Below are 23,529 nucleotides of genomic sequence, written 5' to 3' on the forward strand. Positions count from 1 at the left end.
ACAGACATTTTACCTAAGGAAGAGATTTGGGCAGCCAACAAACCTATGAAGAAATGTTCATGATCATTAGCCATTAGAGAGATGCATATCAAAACAACAATGAGATATCATCTCACACCAGCAATAACAGCAGTTAAAAAAAGCAGAGGATAAAAAACACAGGAGTAGAGGATGTGGAGTTTCTGGGACCCTCCTACATTGCTGTTGGAAATGCAAAATGGTCCAACCATTCTGGAAAGCAGTTTGGTGCTCTCTCAGAAAGTTGGAAATAGAAATACCTTATGATCCAGCAATTCCTCTACTTGGAATATATCCACAAGAAATACAAGCCACAACATGAGACGATATATGCACAACAATGTTCATAGCAACACTATTCACAATAGCGAAATGATGGAGACAGCCTAAGTGCCCATCAGTGGAAGAATGGATAAATAAACTTTGGTATATACACACAATGGAATATTATGCTACCTTGAAGAATAAAAAGGAAGCTGTAAACCACCACATAACATGGATGAACCTTGAGGACATTATGCTAAGTGAAATTAGTCAGTCACAAAAGGACAAATATTGTATAAGACCATTATCATAAAAGCTTAAGAAAAGATACCCATACTAAAAGGGGAAAAAATGTCTTAGTGGGTTATGGGTGGGATTGGGGTGGAGTGGTTTGGGGGAGGTGGAGGGAGGGCATTGTAGAGCATAGGCTGTTTGGGAGGGCTAATACACAAGAAGGGGGAGGGGGTGGAAGAGTAGATAGGGGAACACTGAGACAGGTTTGCATGGGCTAAGTGGGACAGAGGTAAATAGTGATGCATGCTCAACCTTGGAACAACAGGGCTCTGGGATACAGAGATCGAAGCAATAATTTAACAAGTGGAAATAATGTTAAGATGCTTGACTGTCTTAGGAATATTGGTTTCCCTTGTCTAGAATTGTAAAATAGACACTTGAGTGGGATAGAAAGGAATGTCGGGAAACATGATTACAGAAAGCGTTTAAGCCCATCTTCAGCCTATAACTGACTGGAATACCTAAAAGGAGTTCTAGAACTTGCCCAATCAAACAGGCTTCTTGTGGAGCCTTTGTAGTGTATAGGACCTTAGGTAGAATCCTGAGCTCTATCCAGAACCTTCTGAGTTGGGACATTCCCACTAGAAAGGACAAGCAGACCACTCTGGAACAGCTACAGTGACAGAAGATAATATCTTCAAAGAAAGATCTAAAGGAAAAGCCCAAAACAAAAACGGCAGTATGATTGGCTACTAAAAGTTTAAGCAAATTATTCGCTGGGAAGCCATCAACTCAAGCAGTCAAGTCCCTTCAGGACAAACCCACCTCAAGACTGAAACTCAAAGGGAACACAGAAGCAGACATATAAGTTTGCTGGCAATCACATTGGTCTACTGGCACGTGGAAGAGGGGGAAAGGCAGCAATGAAGAAATGGGTTGAGTTTGACAACATTCCATAAATTCCCATTCACCTGGAGATGAGAGAGAGAAGAAGAAGGGCTGGGTGGTTAAAGTGTGGTGAGATCTGGGGGTTCTTGAGCCCATGGACAAGGACATAGCCACTGTGGGCTAGAGCTGAGAGTAAAGCATCCAGCTGATATGAAGTGAGGGGAGATGCACAAGAACACCAAATTTACAGACAGTACCCATTTGACTTAGCCTCGGTGGCTTGATAATCAGAATTCGATTAGAGGAAGATTTAAAAAAAATTGTTTTGATAAAGGAAAAGAGGGCAAATTGCTACAATTTGATGAACTTGACCTATACTCATGGTTGTAGTAGCTGAAAATACCAACCGAGAGGGAAGGAGTCTTCATATCAAGTATCAATCCTATCCCTTTCTACACAGGGTAGATAGGGACGGGCAACTTGGACATTAGCTACTAAAATGAATGGGTGATTAAGACATGGACTGATTGGCTTACAAGTTTTCAAGAGGGAGCTCAGTTTCAGAGTGTGAGGGAGAAGTGCCTACTGAGTAGTTGTCATCTTGTCTAGATGGGTCTGGTGAAAAGAGATGGGGATAAGATTCTTATGATTCAATAGTGAGCAATTGTTAACCATGACTAATTGCGACTGTCACAACTGTAAAGGTAGAGGTTTTGTAACAAAAATGGGGGAGTGGTTAATCTTACAATCCAGAGACAGATGAAGCTAGGACCATCTGGGGAGAAGAGCATAAGCACAATGTGGGACCTCATGTAGAGAAGCATGGAAGCCAGAGACAGAGGCAATGATAGGGACATGGAAGGAGGGAGCAGCTGAGGACTCTAGATTCATGGAAAGAGAGGGACTGGGTGCTGGCAGCCAGGAGGTAGGGTTGTAGAATGTGCCCTTTGGTTGTTTACATTATTATATATTCCTGAGTTTTTTGTGTACATCCCTCCCTCCAAAAAAAACAAAGAGAACCCATTTGACTTAGCCAGTAGGGCTTGTTCATTAAAAGACGACTTTAAAAAAAAAAAAAAAAAAACCTAATAAATGTGCGCATATCCTACAATAATAAAAATAAAAAGTATTACTGTAGACGTATGGGACAGAAAAACAGCACACAACTGGCTCAGTGGCCTCTTGCCCCACTGAGAGCTGAGTATTTAGATGACCTCTCAGAAGAGGATTTTCTCTCATCTTCACATCTTCAGTGGGGGCAATGATGGGGTCAGGTTTAAATGTTTGTGAGGTTGGCCCAGGACCGGGCAATGTTTCGTTCTGGTGTACATAGATAGGGTTGGTATGAGTTGGTACTGACTGGATGGCACCTAATAACAGCAGCAACAAGAAGGAAGGAGAAGAATGGCAATCTGCTCCCCTAAAGATTACCGACTGGAAAACTCCATGGCAGCAGTTTTCTGCTATGGCACATGTGGCTGCTATGCATCAAAAAACTGACTCATCAGCACTTAACTACAACAAGAATAAAAGCAACCCTTCCTATTACCTTTATTTTTAAATTTAGAATTCATTTTTAATTTATTAAAGTTAATAAATTCTGTTTATTGGACTCATTTTTATTATGTTCTTTAAAGATGTTTTTTTTTTTTTAAATACGTTCTCTTCTATATTTGCATCATCTTTATTTATTTATTTATTTATTTTTGGATTTTCTATTTTATATGTTAGAGTTTTATAGCTACCAGGTGATTGTTTATTCTCTATTTTTTAAAAAAAGTTTTTATTGTGAATTAAGCAATAGTTTACATGGGAGAACATTATCTTTACATTCATTCTATTGTATTTTGTCTCATTGCAATGATTATAATCCCCTCCATGCATCATCAAACAACCAAAGGGTACACCCCGCAAGTCTGCCTGAGTCCAGAGCCTCCAACAGCTCCATCTCTCCATGTCATCATCTCTGCCCCCAGCTCTGGCATCACTGTTTCTCTGGAGAGGGTACTGCACTCCACTCTTCTTCCTTGATGGTCCCAGGCACCTCTGCTCCTGGACTGCAAACTCAACCACTCTCCTTCTTTTGTTACAAGATGTCTACCTTTATATTTCCAACCCTCACAGTCAGTCCTGATAGCAATTATTCACTTGTGCACCACAAGCCTTTTCCCCATGTCTTTTCACCAGCCCCATCCAGACAGGTTGGAAACCACTCAGTGAAGATTCTACCTTCCCCCACACCCTCTGGAACTAGGCTCCCTATTGAAAGCTTGTCTCAGATTATTTTTTAAAATAATAAAATAAGATAACAATGAACAACAAAAAATGTTCCTAGATTGACCCTCCTCCTTTTAAGTGTGGAGGTCAACTTTGACACTGAGTTTCTCTAGTATAAATGCACCTCAGGCAAGTTGTTTCAACTGTATGAGCTTTAGTTTCCCCACCTATAAAATGTGAATATTGGTCCATTGGGTTTTCACTTGCTGATTTTCAGAAGTAGACTACCAGGCCTTTATTTCTAGTTCTTTTAGACTGGAAACTCTGTTGCAACCTGTTCAGCATACAAACAACAAGCCACCTCCACCAACAGATGAGTCATGGTTGTGATGAGGTACAGCAATAGGGAATCATACCTGTGTCTTCTGCATGGAAGGTGAAAATTCTACTGATGAAGCACTAATGTCAACCTCACATGGATTTGGTGAGGATTAGATAGGAACCTTGGTGATATAAATGGGTCAGTGCTCAGCTGCTAATGAAAAGGTTTGGAATTCCAACCCATGCAGCAGCTTTGTAGGAAAAAGACCTGGTGGTCTGCTTTGCAAAGGTTACGGACAAGAAAATCCTGTGGGAAAGTTCTACTCTGATGTATAGAGGTACAGAGAAGGTGGGAGAGATTAAGAATTGAATTTAATTACATGACACCAGATAACAACAGAGTAAATACATGTAGACAGAACACTGTTCTTTTTGTAGCTGCTGTTATTAAAAGCCATCAAGTCAGTTCCAACTCATAGTAACCCTGTATAGGGTGTCTGAGGAGCAGTTGGTGAGCCTGAACTGCCAACCTTGCAGTACAAACTGACCTTACAGTCAGTGCATTAACCCACAGTGCCACACCAGGACTCCTATTTTTAGCTAGGACTTATTTATTAACTAGGAGCCTTGGTGTGGTGCTGTAGCATAAGCAGTGGACTGCTAACGGCAGAGTAGACAGGTCAAACCCATGAACCACTCTCTGAAACCTTATACAGTGTTGCTGAAAGTTGGAACCAACTCAACAGTACAAAAAGACAACAACAACAGAGTAATCATATATGACTATGGTCCAACTCCATCACTTGTCTGTCAGTCTGTCATACTGTAGTGACTTGTATGTTGTGATACTGGAAGCTATGGTAGTAGGATTATCCATGGTGAACAGGTTTCAATTTAGCTTCCAGACTAAAACAGACTAGGAAGGAGCAGAGGCAGGCTACTTCTGAATGGTTACCCATTGAAAACTTCATGAATACCAGCAGAACATTGTCTGATACAATGTCAGAAGATGAGTCTCTCATGTCGGAAGGCACTCAAAATACAACTGTGGAAGAGCGACTGGTGAGTTTCAACATCTCTTGGGTGTTTAGAATATTCTAGACCCCTTACTGTGCATCACAATATATTTCAAGATAGGATTTAAAATTTTTATCATGTTATTGTTGTTGTGTGCCATTGAGTCTGTTCTGACTCACAGTTACCCTTTATAGTGTTTCCAAGACTTGCGGGTGGTTTTGAAATACTAACTAGTCAAGTGCTTATTCTACAGTACCACACCAGGACTCTATCATAACATAACAGAGATTAATAAAAAGTTACATAAGGAGTGATAGCCTAGCAAACAGCAGAAGAAAATCCTAGAGTAGAAAACATAGGACTTTTATCAGACTGCATCTGTCCATTCGGACAACCAGCTCTTCTCATTGCACAGCAACCCTGCTTGATCCATGTGGAGCTGGCCCATGTGTGGACCAAAGGACCAAGCAGACCTGACCAACTGGTCTCCCTCAGGACTTGTGCTGGAATTATTGACAGAGGTTCTTTTCCTGTGGGACCCATCAGACCTATGAGAAATACTTGTGAATCCTCTGATGGTGAACAACTGAGAAGAAAGCAGCTTTCTGATGGAGAGAAAGAAGAGTGGGAGATGAGAGAACCTTCATTGACAGTTTGAGGACCTGGTTTGAGTTGTGTCTAAAAATGAGCCAATATGTCCCCCTGCCCATCAGTAACTGCAGTATCAATTTCAGTTCGGTTGTTTGCAAATGAACAAACATTGACTAACCATCCAAAGATTAGCATCATTTCCATTTCTGTTTATACTGTTCCAATCTTTCCATCACCTCACTTTTTTACATAATCTTTTAAAAATGAAAATGGCTCCTAATTTACAAATATTAATATTTCTTCCTTCCTTGTCTTAACAGTATTTTTCTTCCTATGACTAACATCTAAATTATTTTGAGAGAGAGAAGAGGAATTTCTACTGTCCTGTCTCCTCCACCACTCATGGCCCTTGAGAGGACATTTCAGAGGGACAGGAACTATGTCAAGACATCCACCAACTGTCAGTCTCTTCCATGCTCAGTTCCATATCACTGGGCTGAAGACGATCAGTGGAAGATCGGATAGAGCCTTTGGCCTTAGGTCAGCTTGGAATTCTGCCTGGTCTTTGAGAGCACTTTCCTTTTAAAGACTTCAACATTTTCCATAAACATCTTACTACTTTTCTTAAAAAAAAAAAAAAAGTGAAAAGAACTTCAAGGATAGGCTTATTATATATTAACGGTGGTGGGAGTCCTGGTGTGGTGATGTGGATTAATGCACTGGACTGCAAAGTCAGTTTGAACTGAAAGGTCAATGGTTCAAGCATACCAGCTGCTCCTCGAAAACCCTATACAGGGTTGCTATGGGTCAGAACTGACTCAACGGCACTTAGCAACAACAACAACAAAGGCACACAACACCAGCAGTAGTTTCAGACTTCAAAAGAGATGTACACAATGTATTTGTCAAAGACTGATTTGGAGCACAATTGAGAATTCGAATGCTGTAATAGCATGGTAGGAATTATACCTGTGATTCCAAGAGAAACTCTGAGGTAAAGCAGCCTTTGCTTTATAATTAACATGATGAGATAATATAGGCTACATGACATTTGCTAGTAATTATGGTGCTCACTTGCTGTGCTTATAGTTCAGAAATAACACCAAAGTTTGTTTAGCTAATCTCTCCCCTGGATTTGGAATTATTTGCTTTTATTATGGTAAAGATAAACTGGAACGAAATATCCAATGCAGGGGGATTTTTTTTAGAAGACAGAACACTCAAGTTGCCTTTGAAAGTGGATGCCACACTTAATTTTATAAAAACCAAAGCACACCATATTGGAAGCTAAAGTTTTTTTTTTTGTTGTTGTTGTTTGTTTTTCACTATGAAGAAAGCACCACAGGTCAGAGAAGGAAGCATGAGGGACGTACTTGCTAGTCCTTGTCCTTCTAAGAAACTCTTAGCAAGTCACTTCACCTTCCTACATTTTAACTTCTTCAGTGAGAGATGATAATACCGCCTACTCTGCCCACCTCAGAGTGAAGAGGGCTGCATGAGATCATACACTCAAGATATTTTATTATGTTGTTGTTGTTGTCGCCAGGTGCCATCGAGTCGGAACCAACTCATAGTGACCCCATGCACAGCAGAACAAAACAATGTCCGATCCTGGGCCAACCTCACTACCGCCACCACACGCCATCAATGATGCCACCTGCCAATCCAACTCATTGGGGGTCTTCCTCTTTTTCCCTGACCCTCCATCTTACCAAGCATGACATTCTTCTCTAGTGACTGTTCCCTCCGGACAACATGTCCAAAGTATGAGAGACGAAGTTTACCCATCTTGGCCTCCAAGGAGCACTCTGGCTGCACTTCTTCCAAACAGATCTATTGGTTCTTTTGGCAGACCATGGCACTTTTAGTATTCTCCTCCAACACCACAATTCAAAGGCATCAATTCTTCTACGATCTTCCTTATTCACCGTCCAGCTTTCACATCCATATGAGGTTATCGAAAATACCATGGTTTGGGTCAGGCACACCTTAGTCCTCAAGCTGACATTTTGCTCTTCAACACTTTAAAAAGTTCCTGTGCAGCAGATTTGATTAATGCAATACGTCATCTGATCTCTTGACTACTGCTTCCACGAATGTTGATAGTTGATCCAAGAAGAATGAAGTCCTTGACAACTTCAATCTTTTCTCCGTTGATAAGAATGTTGTTTATTGGTCCAGTGGTGAGGATATTTGTTTTCTTGACATTGAGATGCAATCCATACCGAAACGAAGGCTGTGTGTTTCAAATCCTCTTCACTTTCAACAAGCAAGGTTGTATCATCTGCATATCGCAGGTTGTTAATGAGTCTTCCTCCAATCCTGACGCCACATTTTTTTTCATAGAACCCAGCTTTTCGTATTATTTTCTCAGCATAGAGGTTGAATAAGTATGGTGAAAGAACACAACCTTGCCAAGCTATGGACAGCATCGAAAAGTATGAGTATTTCAGAACACTTAATTATACTTCTGAGGAATCTATACCTGGACCAAGAAGCAGTTGTTCAAACAGAGCATGGGAACACTGAATGTTTTGAAATTGGGAAAGGTGTGCCATAGGTTGTGTTCTTTCACCATTTTATTACGAAGATAGGTAATAAACAACAACATGAGTATAATAAGTTGATAATATTTTCTGGAATTGACATAAGTGCTCACATACCTATTTCAAAATTCCTAGCCACCTCCCCATAGTACAGTGTATAGATCTCAGCTGCTCAGGAGAGTAGAAAGCGATTCCATTTTAGAATCATGGAGGAATTTGAACTCATCTCTGCCCCATAGAGTTTCCAAGGCTGTAAATCTGCAGAATCAGACTGTCACATCTTTCTCCTTCTGTGTGGCTAGTAGATTCGAATCTTAGCAGTAGAGTTCTTAACCATGGACTATAAGCTCTCAGGGAGGAATTTGAACCAGTTATCATTGAGAAAAAAAAAAAAAGTTAAATTCAGTTTTCAGAGAAATAAAAAATAATTTTTTATTATAAGTACAAGTATGCACCAGACAGCACAGAGTAGGTCAATGTCTAACTGCATATCTGTATTGGGGGCAAGGAGGAAGGGCTTACTAGAAAGGGCACAATGGGACAGGGTCAGCACTGAGGCTTGGCTTCTGCAGCATCAAGTACTCGGCTTCTATGACTGCTGCTGGCATATGGTTGTGTCTTCAAGGAGGCCATGGACTAGTTGTTCCTCTCGGTCCCCTGGGGCTTCTGAGTCCAACCAGACTCCCCAGAGCTTCTCAGAGAACATTGTGTACCCAGAATCAGTCAACTGCAATTTCAAGTTTGGAAACCCCAAGGTTCCAGGTGCTAAAGGAGAGCAAGAGCAGCTTACTTGGGTAACATGGCATTCACACAACATTCGAATCACATAACGTCTTCCTTGACAAAACATATCATGGGCATTAAATTATGCACACCTGTATAGCCCATGTGATATTTGGAATTCTGGTGTAGAGCAATAAGATAGAGCACTGGTCCACAAGTTTGATTTGAACTACAAGTTTGGCGGTTCAAACTCACCAGTTGCTCCCTGGAAACCCTATACAGTATTGCTATGAGTCAGAACCAATTAGACAGCACTTAACAATAACAGCAACATACTGAAAACATATTCATTGTTTTTGAGGATAAAACTGAGCATCCTATGTTTTATCTGGCAAGCCTATTCAGAGGATAAGGCAGAACCAAATCTAGTTCCTACAGAGTCTAGACAGTGCAAATGGTTAATACACTCAGCTGCTGATATAAAGGTTGGAGGCTCACGTCCATCCAGATGCATCTCAGAAGAAAAGTCGGGTGATCTACCAGTCACTAACAACCTTCTGGGGGACACACACAAGAATGCCCAAACTTATAGGTCCAATTAGGATCCAAGCCTCAATGCCTTGATGAACAGAACTCAACTAGAGGATAGTATAAAAACAATTTTTGATCAAGGAAACAAATGTAAATTGCAAGAATTTGATGAACTTGACCTATACTCATGGATGTAGTAGCTCAAAATACCAACTGAAAGGGAAGGAGTCTTCATATCAAGTATCAAACCTAATCCCCTCTGTACACAGGGTAGATAGAGATGGGCGACTTAGACATTGGCTACCTAAAATGAGGGGGCAATAAAGGCACAAAGTGACTGGTTTACAAGTTTTCAAAAGGGAATTTAGTTTTAGAGAATGTGAGAGAAGGTAGAATCCCCACTGACTAGTTCTCACCTTATCTAGATGGGTCTGGTGAAAGGAGATGGGGACAAGATTCTTAAGATTCAATAATGAGTAATTTTTATCATGACTAATTGCGACTGTCACAACTGTAAAGGTAGGAGTTTTGTAACAAAAATGGGGGAGTAGCTAATTTCACAATCCAGGAACAGAGGACCCTAGGACAATTGAGGGAGAAGAGCAAGAGTGGAATGCAGGACCCTATCCAGAGAAGCAAGGAGCTCTGGTAGCATAGTTGTTATGAATCGGGCTGTGAACTGCAAGGTTAGCAGTTCAAAACTACCTGCTGTTCTGCGTGACAAAGATGAGGCTTTCTGCTTACATAAAGATTTACAGCCTCGGAAACCCTGTTCAGGGTCACTATGGGTCGGAACCGACTTGACGGCACTTAACTACAACAACAATCCAGAGAAGCAGTGACCACAGAGGTTGTGGCAGAGGTGAAGAAATGGAGAGAGGGAGCTGCTGAAGATGCTAGACTCATGGAAAGAGAAAGGCTATGTGCAGTAGGCAGGGTTGCAGAATGTGCCCTTTGGTTATTTAAATGATGATATATTCCTGAGTATTTTTATGTATATCTTCCCCTCCAAAAGAGGCAAAAACAGACAGAATAGAAGCAAACACTGCTGAATGATGATGCACGGAGGAGACTGTAATCAATGCAACGAAACAAGTGTAAAATCAATTTTCTTCCATGTAAAGTATTACTCAATTCACAATAAAAACGAAAAAAAAAAAAAAAAAAAATCTTATGGAACACATTTAAACATAAGGTCACCATGAGTTAGAATTGATTCCATGGTAACACATCAATCTAGTTCCTACTACTTAATGGAACTTCAGAAAATGATAATTCCTACCACTAATGTTATTTTCAGATTATTCTGACATGTATATTTTCAATTGTTCCTCTATGCCAGGGGTGGAAAATGTCTGGCCCATGGGCCATATAAGACCTATGAAGTCATTTTGTTTGGCCCTGCCAAGGCAAATGCAGTTCCAGTCATCATATTGTTGCTGTTGTTAAGTTCTGTCAAGTCAGTTCTGACTCATAGCGAACTGGTATAGGGTTTCCAAGGAGATACTGGTAGGTTTCAACTGACTTCATGGTTTGCAGTCTACTGCTGATCCTACAGCACCACAGCAGAAGTCTAAGCTATCACATTAGGAGTGAGTTAATTAAATGTTTGACCAACTAGTAGGCTAATTTTTAAGTTCATAATTTTATATGGCCCATGAATGATGTTATAAATTTTGGCAGATAAAATGTTCCCCACCCCTGCTTTACCCCAATGAAATTTAAGAGTATATGTAAACAAAACAATCATTATTATGACAATAATAATAATACATTAAAATTATGTGGTTGCTGTTGTTAAGTGTTATAGAGTGGGTTCCAACTCACAGAGATCCTGTATAGGGTTTTCGAGAAGCAGTTGGTTGGTTGGTTTGCAACACCAACCTTGTGGTTTGCAGCCCAGCTTTGATCAAGTGCCATACCAGGAGTCCACATTATAATAGTGCTTCTGTAATTCTTTCACAGAGGAGACCTAAATGGAGCATCACAACAATACTGTAAAACATTACTATGATTTTTTAATAAACAAGGAAACTGAGCTTCAGAGCTCAGTTTAATTTGTCTACGGGCATACAACCAAAAATTTCTAAGTGTAGCATCACACTAAATATACAATAACGTAGAGTTATAGTAACCGTGTTATTGTGTGTTTAGTTTGCAATGGTTTATTACAGTGCTGATTTCTGTTAATGGCAGGAAACTCAACTCACAGTCACCTAGAGTAGTAAAATCGGTCAGTTGCAGAAGCAGAGGCAGGGGTAGAAAATATCTTCAAAATCACTATTAAATTTAGCAACATTAAATTGTTACTAAAAATAGGAACCACACATTACTTGCTCGTCAATATTTCTGGGTGCCACACAACTCAATGGTATGTCTGTATAGTTTTCATTTATTTATAAGTTATGATGTCCCAGAGACCCTGACAAGAACCTTACCACTCCACAACGAGGTACAATTCCCATTACATAACTAAGACCTAGAAAACTAAGTCAGTTGCCCAAAGTTCTACTTTCAGATAGAAAGTGACGGAGCTGAGACTATTACCCAGACGTATATGACCCCACAAGTCATTCTGTGACAAACACAAGACACATGTTACCATTCTCCTCTATCAGGTCCATTACATGGTACACTTTCCCTTTAAGCCTGGAAATTACTTTTGAATTCTTCTGAACATACATAAATAACTCTGAACATGCACTGCCAGTCCATTACAGCTGACATGCGATGCCATACCTATTAGCTAGCCCTGCATCACCTCCTCCTGCTGAACAGTGAAAAACTAGCCAACTCAGCGTACTGAGGGACTGTTGCTACTTTACAAGGACTGTTTGGTAACTCCCAGAAATGGAATTCATCTGGGATGTGATGGTTGAGAAGCTGTAGCCCAATTGCCACTTATAAAAGAGACTGAAAGACCTGGGGCTCTCTGCCACTCAGCCAGTAGAGAAGCCACCATTTCCAAAGTCTTCTTGCTGTGATGGTCTGTTGCTTCCCACAGAGGGTAAAGGCACACTGCTCAAAGCCAACAGCCAGGCCTGCAATTCCGTCTCCTCTCTGAGGGTTAAGTTTCATTCTCAGACAGCATGCTTTCACAGGCGTAATGACTGGTTTGAGGCTGGGAGTGCCCTCAGATCATGACACAGTACAGATTTAGGAGGGGAACAGGTCATTACTCTGGCTTTCCAGACTGTAAACCAAGCCCAGTTGGTTCACCTCTTTGTGCCCCTGGTCTCCCCACCCATCCCCCTTCTAGACCACATATAATGATGCTTTTCTTCTTTCCCTTTCTCCAGAGAAGGATTTAAGAGCTGTGTGGACACACCCAATACATTGTTAGTGAAAGTTCAGGAGGCGACCATGAACTGGGTTAAAAATGGGCATAATCAAAATTAGAGTAGAGCCAAAAAAAAAAAAAATCTTATTCTTGAAATACGTCTAACAATAATGGGATGCAGATCTCACCAATAGAACCCTAAATTGTAAAATCCACAAATTCCCTTCATCATTGTAAAAACTAGCATAGGAGCAATCTATCAGATTAAAAACACACCTTGAGAGATTGAAAATGCTATTCAGAGTCCACAAATAAAGCAAGAATAAAAAAAAAAATCTTAGCAAGTGGCCAAAGGATATGTATGGTTGGTTGGAGGGGGGGACACAGAAGATGAAAGGAAAGCAAAGCAGGGGCCTAGACCGGACACCCAGTGGAGGAATGTAGTAAGTCTGAAGGGAATTAGTGCTAAGCACCATTATACGAATAAGAGTTGGCTTTGTAAATATTTATGTGAACAGTAGCTAAGAGTTTAGACTATAGGTGGTTGAATCCCAGCTCACCTCCTATCTTAGCTGTGTGATCCTGGCAAGTCACTTAAATTTTCTAAGGTCAATTTCCCCATCTATACAATGGGAGCATTAATAAAACCTGTCTCATCTAGTGCTGCTGTAAGAACTGCATGAAAAATTCATGTAAAGTACTTAGCACAGAACCTGATACATAAATTTTTCAATAATGGTAACTTATTAGTGTGATCATTTTTAAATGTCCATAATGATTATAATCATTGTAATGGAACAAAGTATATGATTTGTAGAATGTAAAACTGATGATCTGCCCTATAAACTTGCTCTCAAATCACACAAAAAACTAAAAAAAAAAAAAAAGTCAGTAATGTTATTTTGCTGAGATTAAAAATAAAAAACAGAATACACATACATATTCACAAAAGGGGGGGGGGCGGGGAAGCCTTGATACATTCGGTTCAAAAACTACTAATCTTTTAACCATAAAACTCAAACCAAATCTATTGTCATCAAGTGGATTCTGACTCAAAGCAACCCTCCAAGACAGAGTAGAACTGCCTGATTGGGTTTCCAAGGCTGTAATTGTTAAGGAAGAAGATTGTCACATCTTTCTCCCACAGAATGACTGTTGGGTTCAAACCGCAGACACATTAGCCATTAACCACTAGCGCTCCTTCTTTAATACAATAGAATATATGGTTTGTTTAGAATTTATTTGTATGAAGATCATGTACTATTTATTTTTTAAAGTTTTTATTGTGAATTGAGTGATAGTTTACATGGGAGAACATCAGCTTTACATTCATCCTATCTTATTTTGTTTCATTGCAATGATTACAATCCCCTCCATCACACATCATTCAACAACATTTGCTTCCAATCCCTGTTTTTTGGGGAGATCTCTGGTAGTTACGAATCGGGCTGTGAAGCTTAAGGTCAGCAGTTCAAAACTACCAGCCGCTTCACGTGAGAAAGATGAGGCTTTCTACTCCCAAAAAGATTTACACCCTCGGAAATCCTGTACAGGGTCGCTATAGGTCGGAATCGGCTCGACGGCACTTAACAACAACAACAACACTGACCGAAGCACTCAAGAATATATTACCATTCAAACAACCAACGGTTACACCCTGCAAGCCTGCCCCCTGATGTCAGCACACAGCTCCTCTACCTCCCTGAGTCCAGCGTTCTCAGTTGCTCCATCTCTCCTTGTTCTCATCTCTGCATCCATCTCTGGTATCATTGCTTCTCTGGTTAGGGTCCCACACTCCACTCTTCTCCCATGATGGTCCCAGGCTCCTCCGCTCCTGGACTGCAAGATCAACCACTCCCCTCCTCTTGTTACAAAATGTCTACCTTTACATTTGTAACACTCACAGTCAGTCCTGATAGCAATTATTCACTACTGGACCACAAGAGTCTTATCCCCATCTCCTTTCCCCAACCCCATCCAGACAGATTGGAAACCACTCAGTGGAGATTCTAACTTCCCCCACCCCCTCTGAATCTAGGCCCCCTCTTGAATGTTTGTAAGCCAGTCATATTTAGGGTAGCCATTGTCTAAGTTGCCCATCCCTATCAACTCTGTGTACTGAGGCTATGGGAATGATCCTCCTTGTAAAGTTTTGTCCCCTCTTTTGAGCTATTTCATCCATATGTATTGGTCAAGTTCATCAAATTGTAGCGGATTACTCTTTTTTCCCTCTTCTTTCTTCCTCTAGTCAAGTTCTGATCATCCAGCCATTGAGGGCAGGTCAAATGGGTACTATCTGAAAGTATGGGTGTTCTTGTACATCTCCCCTCACTTCATATCAGCTGGATGCTTCACTCTCTGTTCTAGTCCTCTGTGGCCATATCCCCGTCCCTGGGCCCAGGTCTCACCATACTGCTGGTCAACAAGGTCTCAAAACAGGTTAACAGGAGTCTATTGAACATAGTCGGACTTAGCTCACAAATTCGTTGCTGGTTTCCCCCACTTCCCCTTATTGGTAGACCAGCATGGTCACCAGCAAGACCACATGCCTGCTCTTGCATTCCCCTTAAATCTCAGTCATGGAAGGGGGTTTACCCTGAGGGGACCCGACCCCTTGCCTTGATAACTCCCCAGTGAACAACTTGCTTATTTTTTTAGTAGTCAATTGAACTGCTATTATTGTTTTCATTTTTCCTTCTGGTCTTTCTTTCAAAAAGTGTCTTCTGTTCTTCTAGCCGATCCATGTTAGTCTACTTGCCCTTTCAATTGAAAATTTGCCACATGAGAAGATTCTGGATGGGGATCAGGATTCCACCTATGGTCTTATGCAATGCAAAGGCTCCACAGGAAGCCTTCTTCACTAAACCTATTTTAGGTATTCCAATCATTTATAGGCCGAAGATGGAATTATAAGCTTTCTATGGTGATGTTTCTGGCTATTCCTTTCTCTCCCCCTCAAGTGTCTATTTTACAAAATAAGTAAGGAAAGCCAAAATTCAAAAGACAGCCAAGCATCTTAACATTATTTCCCCTCTTTTACCCATTCAAACCATGCCTCAATCCCTGTATCCCAGAGCCCTGCTGTTCCAAGGTTGTGCATACATCATTATTTACCTCTGTCTGGCTCAGCCCTTGCAAATCTGCCTAAACATTCTCCCATCTGCCTTTTCTTCCATTCCCCTCCCCCTTCTAGTGTATTCCCCCCCAAGCACCCAAACTATCCAGTGTCTATTTCCTTCTCTATCCTACCCTATGCTCCACCTTCCCATCTCTCCCCTCACCCCACCCCCTACACTCCAGTAAACCAAGAAAGACTTTCCCCCCCTTTTAGTGTGGATAGTTTTTTTTAAGCTTTTACAGTAATGGTCCTATGAAATATTTTTCCTTTTGTGAATGTTTAATTTCACTCAGCATAATGTCCTCAAGGTTCATTCACGTTATGGGCTGGCTTGCAGCTTCCTTGTTATTCTTCAAGGTAGTATAATATTCCATTGTGTGGATTACCAAAGTTTGCTTGTCCATTCTTCCATTGATGGCATTTTGGCTGTCTCCATCTTTTTGCTATTGTAAATAGTGCTGCTAGGAACATTGGTGTGCATATATCTACTCATGTTATGGCTCGTATTTCTTGTGGGTAAATACCAAGTAGAGGAATTGCTGGATCATAAGGTATTTCTATTTCCAACTTTCTGAGGAAGCAGCATACTGTTTTCCAGAGTGGTTGGACCAGTTTGCAATCCCACCAACAATGTAGGAGGGTCCCAGTCTCTCCACATACTCATCAGCATTTAGTGCCCTCTACTTTTTTGATCTTTGCTGTTATTGCTGGTGTGAGATGATATCTCATTGTTGTTTTGATTTGCATCTCTCTAATGGCTAGTGATCATGAACATTACTTCATATGTTTGTTGGCTGCCTGAACCTCTTCCTTGGTGAAGTGTCTGTTCATGTCCTGTGCCCATTTTTTAATTGGGTTATTTGTCTTTTTCTTGTAGAGATGTTGTCGTTTCCTAAAGATTTTAGAAATTAATCCTTGTCTGATGGGCCATGGCAAAATATTTTTTCCCATTCTGTGGGTTCCCTTTTTACTCTTTTGGTGAAGTCTTTTGATGCACATAAGTTTTTAATTTTTAGTATGTCCAATGATCTATTTTGTATACTTTCATTTATGTAATTTTCACAATGTTTGATAGTCTGTGTGTGCCCTGTATTGTTGTTGTTGTTAAGTGCCGTCGAGTTGGTTCTGACCCATAGCGACCCTGTGCAGGGTTTCCGAGGGTGTAAATCTTTACGGGAGTAGAAAGCCTCATCTTTCTCCCGAGGAGCAGCTGGTAGTTTCGAACCGCTGACATTAAGGTTTGCAGTCCGATTCGTAACCACTACGCTACCAGAGCTCCATTTGCCCCGATTTTTTCACTGGTGGCCTTTATAATTCTGGAATTCACATATAGGTCTTTTATCCATGCTGAGTTGGTTTTTGCATATGGCATGAGGTAAAGGTCTTGTTTCAGTCTTTTGCATATCACCTTCCAGTTCTTCTAGCACCATCTGTTGAAGAGACTATCTCCTCCCGATGCATTACACTTGGGCCCTTTGTCGAAAATCAGTTGGCTGTATGTGGATGGGTTAATTTCTGGATTATAGACTCTGTTCCATTGATCTATGTATCTTTCATTGTACCAGTACCAAGCTGTCTGACCACTGTAGCCATGTAGTAAATTTTAAAATCAGGGAGTGAGAGGCTTACAACTTTATTCTTCTTCTTAAGCAGTGCTTTGCTTGTCCTGGATCTCTTTCCTTTACATACAAAGTTTGTAATTGTTTTTTTCCATCTCTTTGAAGAAGGTCATTGAAATCTGGATTGGGGTAGTATTATATGTGTTGATTGCTTTGGGCAATATTGACATTTTCACAATGCTAAGTCTTCTTATACAGGAAGAAGGTATAGTCTTCCATTTTTGTAAGTCTCTTTTGGTCATGCACTAGTTTTTATAAGGCACTAAAGATAAAATTGAAGTTCTGATGTGGTGATACAGGAGAAGCACTGGAATGCAAGGTCATTTGAATTGCAATATCAGTGATTCTAATTGCTCCTCAGAAACCCTATACAGGGTTGCTATGAGTCAGAACCAACTTGACAGCACTTAACAAAGAGTAACAACAAAGATAAAAAAAAAAAAAAAAAAGAACAAATCCTACAGTTTGATACAAAATATAGGACCTACAGGGAATAAAATCAGATTGGCCATGACTTCCATTACAAAAGAGCAAATTATCCCTGCCATGGCAGCACTAAATGACAAAAAGAAACAAAACTGATTGGCAAAATAATAAAAGGTAGGATTAAAATGGAGATGAAAACTCTGAGTGACACAAAACAGGATAAAATGTGCAGGATGTGAGGATGCAACACAGCACCATATATTTCCCATTCCAAAAATAGATGGGACCCATCTTCCACCATTTTTATTAGAATGAGATGCTTTGCGCTGCCTCTCATGGAGGTAATTGCTCATCTGTCCATGAGTCTGGTCTGAGCATCAGGTGAGTGAATTTTGACAAAGCAAACTTTTCTCTTGATGGGGAAATTATTTAGTGTCTATTTGCCAAATGAAGATGAATTCTTATGCCAGGCCACCTGTGACTAAAGTATTCTGAATTTTGAAAAAAAGGTATGTAAAATATAGAGATGAGCTTGTTGGTTGGGTGTGACATTTCTGAACATATCACTGAATTCAAGAAACTTACTTTAATTGAACAGAGAGGTAATCAGGAATTTATTTTATGTTTGTTGTTGTTGTTAGGTGCCATCAAGTTGGTACCAACTTATGTACAACCCTATGTACAACAGAACAAAACACTTCCTGGTCCTGGGATAACCTCACAATTGTTGCCACACTTGAGCCCATTGATGCTGCCACTATGCCAATCCATCTCTCTGGGGGTCTTCCTCTTTTTCTGTGACCCTCTGCCTTGCCAAACGTGATATCCCTCTCCAGTGACTGGCCCCTCTTGACAATATGTCCAAAGTATGAAAGGTGAAGTCTGGCCATCCTGGCTTCCATGGAGCACTCTGGCTGTACTTCTTCCATCACAGATTGGTTTGTTCTTTTGGCAGTCCATAGTACTTTGAATAGTCTCCTCTAACATCATAACTCAAATGTATCAATTCTTCTATGGTCTTCCTTATTCACTGTCCAGCTTTCACATGTATATGAGGTTATTGAAAATACCATGGCTTAGGTCAGGGGCACCTTAGTCCTCAAGCTTCTATCTTTGCTCTTCAACACTTTAAAAAGGTCTTGTGCAGCAGATTTGCCTAATGCAATACGTCGTTTGATTTCGTGACTGCTGCTTCTATGAGTATTGATGGTTGATCCAAGAAAAATGAAGCCTTTGACAACTTCAACCTTTTCTCAACTGATAAGAATGTTGTTTATGTGTCCAGTGGTGAGGATTTTTGTTTTCTTTACATTAAGATGCTATCCATACCGAAGGCTGTGCTCTTTGATCTTCATCAGTAAATGTTTTAAGTCCTCTTCATTTTCAGCAAGCAAGGTTGTATCATCTGCATATCTCAGGCTGTTAATGAGTCTTTCCCCAATTCTGATGCCACATTTTTCTTCATATAATCCAGTTTCTCAGATTATTTGCTCAGCATGCAGGTTGAATAAGTATGGTGAAAGAATACAACCTTGTTGCACACCTTTTCTAATTTTAAACCAGTGTTCCCATATTCTTTTCAAACAACTGCCTTTGGTCTATGTACAGGTTCCTCATGAGGACAATTAAGTGTTCTGGAATACTCTACTTTACAATGTTGTCCATAGCTTGTCATGATCCACACAATCGAAGGCTTTTGCATAGTCAATAAAGCACAGATAAACATCTTTCTGGTATTCTCTGCTTCAGCAAAGACCAATTTGATGTCAGCAAATGATATTCCACATTCCACATTCTCTTCTGAAACTGTATTGAAACTCTGGAAGTTTTTGGTCAATGTATGGTTGGTTACAGCCATTTCTGTATTATCTTTAGTAAAACTTTACATGCATGGGATATCAAAGATATTGTTTGATGATTTCCACATTCTGTTGGGTCACCTATCTTTGGAATGGGCACAAATATGTATCTCTTCCAAACAGTCGGCCAGATAGTTGTCTTCCAAATTTCTTGGTATAGATGAGTGAGTGCCTCCAATGCTGCCTCACTTTGTCGAAAGATTTCTATTTGTATTCTATCAATTCCCAGTGATTTGTTCTTTGCCAAGTCCTTCAGTGCACCTTGGACGTCTTCCTTCAGTATTACTGGCTCTTGAAATGGTTGAACATTGACCTTTTTTTTTTGACCATTTACTTTTGGTTATAGTGACTCTATGTAGTCCTTCCATCTTCTTTTGATGTTTTTTGCATCATTCAATAATTTGCCCAGAGAATCCTTCAATAATGAAACTCGAGTCTAGAATTTTTTCTTCAGTTCCCTCAGCTTGAGAAATGCTGAACATGTTCTTCCCTTTTGATTTTCTAACCCCAGATCTTTTCACATTTCATTTAAATATTTGACTTTGTCTTCTCAAGCTGACCTTTGAAATTTTTCTGTTCAGCTCTTGGACCTCCTTATTTCTTCCATTTTCTTTAACATCTCTTTGCTGGAGAGCAAGTTTCAGTCTCTTCTGACCTCCATTTTGATTGTTTACTTCTTTCTTGTCTTCTTAATGACTTTTTGCTTTCTTCCTGTATGATGTTCTTGATGTCATCCCACAACGCTTCTGGTCTTTGGTTTTAGTGGCTAATGTATCAAATCTGTTCTTCAGATGATCTTTAAATTCAGGTGGGATATATTCAAGGTCATATTTTAGCTCTTGTGGACTTGTTTTCATTTTCTTCAGCTTCAGTCTGAAATTTCATATGAGCAATTGATGGTCTGTTCCTCAATCTGTTCCTGGCCTTGTTTTGTTGTTGTTGTTAAGCACCGTCGAGTCGGTTCGGACCCATTGTGACCCTGTACAGGGTTTCCAAGGCTGTAAATCTTTATGGGAGCAGAACACCTCATCTTTCTCCTGCGGAGTGGCTGGTAGTTTCAAACTGCTGGCCTTAAGGTTCGCAGCCCAATTCGTAACCACTATGCTACTAGAGCTCCTTGTTTTGGCCAATGATATGGAGGTTTTCCACCTTCTCTTTCTAAATATGTACTCAGTTTTATTTCTGTGTGTTCCATCCAGTAAGGTCCATGTGAATAGTTATCTTTTACACTGTTAAAAAAAAGGTGAAATTTACAAATCATTGGTTTTACAGAATTCTATCATGTGATCTCTAGCATCATTTCTATCACCAAGACCATATTTTCCAACTACTGATCCTTCTTCTTTGTTTCCAAATTTTGCATTCCAATCACCAATGATTGTAAGTTTGATCAGTTTCAGATTGAAGAAGTTGGTAGAATTCTTCTATTTAATCCTCACTGGCTTTATTGGTTGGTGCATAAATCTGAAGCATAGTGGTATTAACTGGTCTTCCCTGTAAACACATGGCTATTATCCTATCACAGACAGCATTGTATCTCATAACAGATCTTGATATATTCTTTTTGACAATGAATGCAACACCATTCCTCTTCAATTTGTCATTCCTGGCATAGTAAACCATGTGGTTGTCAGATTCAAAATGGTTGTCAGATTTCAGCTCACTAATGCCTAAGATATAGATGTTTATGTGTTCCATTTCATTTTTGACAATTTCCAATTTTCCTAGATGCATACTTTGTACTTTCCATGTTCCAATTGATAATGGATGTATATAGCTGTTTCTCTTCATTTTGAGTTGTTCCCCATCAGCAAATGAAGGTCTCCAGGGCTTTACTCCATTTGCATCATTAAGGTCAACTCTACCTTGGGGAGGCAACTCTTCCCCAGTCTTATTTTGAATGCTTTTCAACCTGGGAGGCTCATTTTTCTGGCACTAATTATGACAGCATTACTCTACTATTCATAAGATATTCAGTAACTAAGTATTCAGAAGTAGTTCATCTCTCCTTCTTCCTAGTCTGTCTTTGTCTGGAAGCTCATCTGAAACCTGTCCACTGTGGGTGACCCTGTTGGTATTTAAAATACCTGTGTCATAGCTTCCAGAATCACAGTAACTCACAAACTACCAAAGTACGACAAACTGACAGATGAGTGGTGGTTATTGTATGTGGGGCATCAAAAAAGTTCATGGAAAAACAGAATGAAAAGAGAATGGAAAACTTGCACGAAGTTTTTTGAAGCTTCCTTTTACAGTCTAAGTATGAAAGGAAGTAGAAAGTCAAGAGTTGAACAAAAGAGCAATCAAAGTGTGATTTTCCAACCAATATTTGATGACTTTTGATAACTATCTTGCCTTTCTGATTCTCTCCTGAAGAAGATATTGACAAGCCTTCTGAAAATGACCACCCGTGTACTAGTATATTAACTTCTGCCTGTGTCCATGAAGTCCTATGCTTCCCAGCCATAAAAACTATGTGGCTGAATTTTAAAAAAGCAATCAGCAGAGTTTTATATATTCATGTTATTTGTGGATAATCTCTAATGATACAGATCATGTTCAATTTAAACCTTCTTTTTACTTTTTAAAAGTCTCATTTTTCTCAACTCTATTAAGTATTTCTGGTATCGTAGTGATATTGAATTGGGCTGCAAAGTTCAAGGTAAGCAGTTCAAAACTACCAGCTGTTCCATGGGAGAAAGATGAGGGTTTCTACTCCCGTAAAGATTTACAGCCTCAGAAATACTGTACAGGGTCTCTATAAGTTTGAACCAACTCCATGGCACATAACCACTGACACCAATATGGGAATATATGTTGTTGTTATGTGATGGGGAGTCACATGGGAATATTAGTCTTAGATTATTTGAACATTTTTGGATCAAGCCACCACCTTTCCAGTACCCTTGCTTTCTCTCTCTACCGTATATCCTGCATCCATTTCTCTTAGCTCTGACACTTCAATCTGTCTGAAAACTAACCCCTTCTTGCCATTGCTACTTTATGCAACCTACCATTCTTGTAGTTTCCACTTTTGCAGTTCTGCCTCCCAAACAAGCGGTCCTTCAGAAAAGTGACTCCCAGAATTAGCAACCCACAAGGTCTCCCCAGCACATTTCCACAATTACAAGTTCTTTAGAAGTGCTGCTCCTGCAACAGTACCAGCTTGTGTCAGTTTCAGAGCCTTTGTGTTTATTGTTCCCATTGTTCAGATACTTTTCACCAAGACATTCTAGTGACTTCCTCCCTCACTTTGTTCAGGACATGGTATCACTGCCATCTCTTCAGTGAGAAGTTCTCTTAGCATCACATCTGAAGTACATGCCTCCATCCCTTCTGTTTTCTGTCCCTGGTTCTTTTTGTTCTAAGAGTAGTTTTCTGTATTACCACTCTTACATGTTCTTAAGTCTCCTGGTTGTCTCTTGGAGTCCACTACACATTTCATGGGAGGAGGGACTTTGTTTACTTTATTGTTGAATTCTCAAGAGTCACTGGTCCAATGTTGGTATTTAAAATAAATGTGTAGAATTAATGAGTTTAAGATTGAAAGAACAAATAATACTTTTAACTGATTAATGCTCGGAATGGCATATGTTTTTATTGTTAGTTGCTGTCAAGTGTGCTCTGAAGCATGGCAATCCAATGCACAACAAAGCCAAACCTTGCTCAGCGCGGCACCTTCACCACAATCCCTGTGGTATTTTGCAGTCCATTGTTGTGGTCATTGTATATTTTGAATAACTTCCTACCTGTCTAGCTCATCTTCCAGCATTGTATTGAAACAGATTCTCTTGTGACCCCTAGGGTTTTAACTGATTGATCTTCTGGGAGAAAATTCATAGGGTTTTCATTGGTTGGGCTTCAGAGTCCTGGTGTG

This window comes from Chrysochloris asiatica, unplaced genomic scaffold (genome assembly GCF_000296735.1).
Source record: "Chrysochloris asiatica unplaced genomic scaffold, ChrAsi1.0 scaffold00046, whole genome shotgun sequence".
NCBI lineage: Eukaryota > Metazoa > Chordata > Mammalia > Afrosoricida > Chrysochloridae > Chrysochloris > Chrysochloris asiatica.